This window comes from Malus sylvestris, chromosome 16, assembly GCF_916048215.2.
Source record: "Malus sylvestris chromosome 16, drMalSylv7.2, whole genome shotgun sequence".
Taxonomy (NCBI): domain Eukaryota; kingdom Viridiplantae; phylum Streptophyta; class Magnoliopsida; order Rosales; family Rosaceae; genus Malus; species Malus sylvestris.
Window position 1 is genome coordinate 36,866,336 of NC_062275.1, and position 6,804 is coordinate 36,873,139.

Here is a 6,804-nt window from a genome sequence, read left to right on the forward strand (position 1 = left end):
GACAGGCACATGTAGCTTACGCAGCAGTAGTTGTTGGCATAGAACTTTGCAAACTTGTTAGCTATATGGTTGGCAGCCGAACGCCTTACTTACAGAAGCAGACAAGTCTGTGTAACCACCACTAGGATATTAACCTTGGCTTTCTCCAATTCTGTAGGTTGCGTAGCAAGTATCACAACACTTTAAGACTTAGTGTAGGTCGTTTCACACTTGGCAGAGGTGAAGCTTATCGATTACGTAACATGTCGGCAGTGGATAAAGCTTCATGTATGCACGCTAGCTTGTTTAGCCTTTCACAAGAATGTGAGGTTGTATAAGTCTCGTGCAGCTTTACTGCTCGAAGGGCAAGCTGTAGGCAGTCTTCCAGAAACCGTAGGTTAGCTTAGCGCACTCAGCAACAGCTTTAGGGTTCTAGGGTAACCGTATATAAGGCGTACTGCATTATGTGCCCCATCCGTCTCTAAAGCCCAGCTCTCCACGGATTAAGCCAAGAGACCAAAAATCCTTTAGTTAGCTAAGCCTTGAAAAAGACCATTGTGGCTACTTCTAGGAATCTCGGCGCAAGCCATCGTGCATCTAGTTATACTAGGGCAGCCCTGCTCATCCGCGTCTGGATATTCGGAGTGTAGAGTTTATCATCCAGTTTGGAAAACATACCCATGTGGGTGTTGGGGGTTTACCCTCTCGCATTAGAAGGCATGGTTGGTCCTTAGTGGGTGCAATTCCTACGTGAGTCCCTAAGAAAGGTGCGGTCATCTTTTGAAGTGCAGGAGTGATTAGTTGTTGTAGACATGTAGTCGAGCCAAGTTGTAAATTACTTCTGAATTCTTCATTGAAAAACGAGTGAAACGAACGAAAACTTAGCTGTAAAGTAGAGACTGCATAATAACTGGATAATCCTTGGCTTGTAAGGTGGTGCCCGTTGAGATGCTTGAGTTCTTCGGGCTTTGATATAGCAAGTGGTCACTCATGGTACTTCTATTGTTTTTCAATCTATTTGTCGTTCCATTGTACCCTTGCCCTATTGTGCTGATCTTGTACAGACCTTCCCAGATGGGATCTATCTTTTTAAAGCCTTATATGGGGGCAGTGATAAAGGCTTTTCTTAGGACTAGATCTTCAAGTTGAAACTGCCGGATCTTAGTCCTTTTGTTGTAGCTAGAGAGTAGCTGCTGCTGGTAGGCTACAATGCGGGTAATGGTCTGCTTGCACTTTTCCTCTGCCAAATCTAAGCTTGTGGCCATCTCCTTACTGTTCTGCTAAATGCTTGGTAGTAGAGTGCTGATACTTGGCACGATGACATTAGGAGGAATGATTGCTTGTGAACCAAATACCAAAGAGAAATGATTCTCACCAGTTGCTCATCTTTTGGTGGTGCAATATGCCCATAGACATCCGGGGAGTTCGTTTGGCCATTTTCCCTTCTTGTCGGAGAGGGATTTCGTGAAGCAGTCGAGGATCGTCTTGTAGGATGTTTTGGCATGCCCATTGCCTTAAGGATATCTTAGCGTGGACATGTGCTGCTTGATGCCATACTTTTGGAAGAACTTCGCCAAATCATCGCATACGAATTGCTGGCCGTTGTCAATGATGATGGACTGAAGGATGCCAAATCTATAAATGATGTTCCTCCATATGAAGTGCTCTATGTCCGTCTGAGTCGTGGTTGTCATGGGCTATGCTTCTACCCATTTGGTGAAGTAATCGGTTGCCACAATCATTATGCCTCTACCCCTAGTAGTGGGCGGCATTGGCCCTATCAGGTCGATTGCCCACTGCATGAACGGCTAATGACTCATCTGCGGTGTAGTTCGCTAATAGGCAGTGCTAGTACTGGCTTATAGCGTTGGCAGTGGTCGCACTTTTGCACTAATTCCTTTGCTTCTTGATGCATGGTAGGCTAGTAGTAGCCTACGTTAAGAGCCTTATGCACTAAGGATCAACCTTCGGAGTGGTTTCCACAAATGTATTTGTGGATTGAGCTTAGAACCTTTGGGTCGTCAGGAGACGCTAGGCAGCGAAGATGTGGTTCGGTGTAGGATATTCAGACGAGAATGTCGTTCTACATATAGTAGTGTGCTGCCTTTATTTGGAGCTTTCTAAACTCCAACCTTTTCGTGGGGACTGTGTCATTGACTAGGTAATCTATAATAGAACTTTGCCAATTGGGAGTTATACTAACCTGTGACACTTCGGCTGCCGGCTCCGCCTCTATGCTTGGCTTGTCTAGAAACTCCGCGGGGATAGAGCGTTTGAGTTGATGGTCGAGGGTGGAGCTTAGACCGACTAATGCGTCCGCGTGAGCATTGTCTGCCCATGGAACTTGAGTGAGAGTGTAAGTTTGAAATGCCTTAAGTTGCTTGTGTACTTTCTCTAGGTATTGTGCCATCCTTAGATGTTTTTCCGTGTACTCCCCAGTAGTCTGGCTGGTGATTAGCTGGGAATCAGAATGAATTGCGATCTTTCTTACCACCAAGTCCTTTGCCATTCGGAGGCCTGCTAGTAAGGCCTCGTACTCTGCTTCGTTGTTGGATGCTTTGAAGCTTAGAGTGATCGCCTGCTAGAGCATTGAACCGTCTGGGGTGACAAGGACCATGCCTGTTCCCGAGCCTTTGTAGTTGGATGTGCCATCGACATGCAAATGCCAGAAGTCTCCATTGGCGAGAGCAGGCGCTGCTAAGGTGTGCTCAGCTGTTTCTAAGGTATCGTTGGGCTGCTCTGTTGCATCGCCTAGGCTAGGTGTGAATTCTGTTATGAAGTCCGCCAAGGCTTGGGCCTTCATCGTCATGTGGGGTCAGAAAACTAAACCATATTGGCAAATTCCAACACCCATTTCATCACTCGTTGAGAAGCGTCAGACCATGTAGGATTGATCGTAGAGGATATTGAGTTATGACGATGATTGTATGAGCTTGAAAGTATGGTATGAGCTTCCAAGCTGCAACAACTAGTGCCAAAATTAACTTTTCGATCTTCGGGTATCTAGTTTCCACATCGAGAAGAGCTTTATGTTGGAAGTATGCCCACAAAGCAATTCATTTGATGTAATAGATTTTGGAATACTTATTGTGTTAAACTATTATATGTTTAATGAAGGGCAAAGCTTATTGTCAATCATTATTTATTGTATTATGTGTTTAAGCAATAAGGGAATCCAAGGAATGTATTTAATCTAAGAGAGAAGTGATCTAAGTAAGTTAGATTAACTAGACCTTTCTCTTATATTCATTCCTAAAACGTTCCTAGCCATATGATTGCCAATTGGGCATTGACAATCCGCTAAGGTTAGTATGTGTTATGTTAACTCAAGTGTGAGTATGACTAGTCTCAAGTCATTTAGTGTTAGACACTAAGACAAACACATAGGTGCTCAAAATGGTAATCGAGTACACTGAACTACGATCAAAAGAGAGTTTGAACATACATGACATGTAAGAACTTGTAAGTTGCAATATACAAAGTAGTCCTTTAACCTGAGGCATCATAGATGTCTAATGGTTAGGTCCTTGATCTTTGATCATGTCAAAGGCATTCCATCAAGAGTGTCCACGACATTGTTGAGGTCAAGCTATCTAGTCATGTAGGCATATGAATGCACAACAAGGGATCTCTAACATTCGATGGTGGAGGGAGAATACTTTGAGATATGATTCGAGAGTCTTTGGCCAAAGCATATGAACATGACTTAGGAAGTTTGTTCCAAATCATATTCAATTAAATCATATAGAGAAGTATCATATTGGATAGTAGACATGAAACAAACTATCATGCAAACAATGTGATTAAGAGTATTGTATTAGAAAATGACCGTATTGCATTGTAATTGTAACTAGATAGGTTCTCCAACCACTTCTACTTAGCTTGGGTAGCCATTACATACTGCTAGGTGTCACTCATGATTTGTGGAAGCCCTGAAGATTAGCAAACACTAATCTTCATCAAAGGGAGAATTGAAATGTAGTTTCAATTCACAATCGATCGTTAAGAGTAACAATCGCCCACTGCCTCGCTAATTGAAACCTAATGGATCATGCACCAAGTAAGGATGAAAGTGAATAAATATAAATGTGATGGTTAAGCAATTAAATGATGGATGGTCGACCATAGGGTGAGTTGTAGTGAACTTGGCATAATTGCAAGTTTGCCACTCAAATGTGAGGTGCTATAAAAGGAACTTTATAGATTTACCACATAAAGGGTTTTCTTTGAGGAAAAAGAGAAAAACTCTTTCTCTTTTTGTCTTCCAAAGTGGTTGACCACACTTAGAGAAAAATAGCTAGCAATCTTTCTTCATCTAAGTTGTCCATTTCATCTTCACACATCATCCTTAGTGTGGAGACTTAGAGACACCAAACTTTTGGTGTTCTTGGAGTTCTTCTCCTCAAATCCTCAAGGAGCAAAGGAGAAGCAAAGAAGCAACCCTCCAAGGAGCAAGAGAGGTGACTTGAAAGCCTTTTACTTAGGTGAATCCCTTATGTAAACAAGGATAAGCTTCAAGGGTAATGAAACTCAAACTCTTTCTTCTATTTAATTTGTTAAAGAATCTTTTGGTTCACCATTCACTAGGCTTTGAAAGTCATGGGTTTTAGAAATGTTTTGAATGCATGCCTACTTTAAAGTGTTAATAGTATGCTTATGTGTTCAAATTTTCTCACATGTTCCTAGCTAGAACAATTTTTTTTTTCCTTTACTTTAGAAGTGTAGAATACTAGCAGTTAGGCCCCCAACTCTTGTCGTATAAGGGCAGAGCTCATTGCTACTTCTGAGGCTGCCAAGTAGATGTATAAATCTTCCATTGCTTCGGGCTTGGATAGTAAGGGAGGTGATGTAAGATACTTCTTCAGGTTTTGGAAAGCTTTTTCACACTCATTATCCCATTTGTCTTGTTGTGCCCTCTTGATGGCCTTGAAAAAAGCTTGCATTGATCGGTAGACCATGAAAGAAAACGATTAAGGGTGGCTGCTCATCCGGTCAAGCTTTGGATCTCCTTCAAGATAGTTAGAGATTTCATCTTTAGGATCACTCAGACTTGTTTGGGATGTGCCTTGATTCTTCGTTGGGTTATTAGGTACCATAAAAATTTTCTTGAAGATACTCCAAATGTGCATTTAGTGGGATTGAACTTCATCTTGTACTTTCTAAGGATGTTGAAAGTTTCCGTCAGGTTGCTGATATGGTCTGACCGCTGCTTGCCCTTCACCATGATGTCATCGACATAGACCTATATGGTTACTCCAATTTGCTTCTTGAACATCATGTTTACTAACCTTTGGTAAGTGGCTCTCGCGTTCTTAAGGCTAAAGAGCATGACCTTGTAGCAGTAGGTGCCTCGCTTAATCACAAACATGGTTTTCTCCTTGTCGGGCTTGTACATGGCTATTTGGTTGTAGCCGGAATATGCATCCAAGAAGCTGAGCAGTTGGTTTCCAGAAGTTGAATCTACCAATAGATTGATTTGAGGAAGCGGATAAGGATATTTTGGGCATGTGTAGTCTACGCAAACCCTCCATATACCCTTCTTTTTCTTCATGACTAACACGACGTTGGTAAGCCATGTTGAGTGCGCTACCTCTTCTATGAATTCGACCTTCAGTAGCTTGTCAATTTTCGCTTTGATGATCGCCACTTGCTCAGGTGTGAAATGTCTTCTTTTTTGGATCATCGGATTGGCAATGGGGTCGATGTGCAGCTTGTGGCAAGCTTTCTCGGGGTCAATGCCAGGCATGTCAGAAGGTGACCACGCAAAGATGTTGTGATTTTCCCTAAGGAAATTAGTGAGTTCTTCATTCTTAGTTGGGCTTAGATGTGAGCTGATTATAGCCGTCTTTTTTGCCTGCTGGGGATTAAGAATGACATCCTCAGCGTCCTTTTCAAGTTTCCATCCTATCTCATTTGCTTGAGCACCATTTTCTTGATCTGCTTGCTGTAATTGCTATTGGGTAGTTTCTTTGTCCTTTCAGATCTCTGTAGCCTCTACAAGGGTAAAGGTCTTCTTTTTGGATTCCTTCAATACTTGCACAGTGCATCGTCGAGATGCGACCATGTCAGACTTGATTTCTCCGACTCCTGTTCCTAGGATGTAGAATCAGATTTTTAGATACTTAGCGGAAGTGATGGCATCTAGCTTAATCAACCAAGGTCTCCCAAGAATCCTATTGTAGGGAGATGGGTCGCTTACGATCATGAACGTCTGCTTTAAGACAACTGGCAGTGTTTTCACGTCAAGTGTGATGTGGCCGATAGTAGTCGAGGTGTACCTGTTGAAAGAGTACCTCCATTTGGCGTATGATTGTGTTTTCCAGGCTCATGTTTTGAATTACTGAGAGTTGAAGTAGGTTGATTGCACTTCCATTGTTAACAATCATTCTCTTGATTATAGCATGGGCTAGTTGGACAGGTACTACTAGTGCGTCGTCGTACAGAAAGTCGACGCTTTCTGCATTCTCCTCGGTGAAGCCAACAATGGGTCCAGGTTGGGTGTCGACTACTTAGACCTGTGAGACTAACAGAGCCTGCTGGATCTTCTTTTTTTTGGAGTTGTTGGTGGCCTCTAAGTGTTCGGATTCGGTAAAGATGTCATTGATCCGAATTGCCTTGGTTGGCGACTCCTCGTCGTCGTCTGCGTTCCTTCTAAGCTACGCAGCTAGCTTGTCCAAGTACCTGTCAACCTTGCCTTCCTTCACGAGCTTCTCCAGGTAGTTCTTCAAAGTGTAGTAGTCAACGGTTGTGTGACCGGATCCTCGATGGAATGCGTAATACTTGGTTTGATCCAGCTTGGAAGTATCTCTCATTGATTGTTTCGGC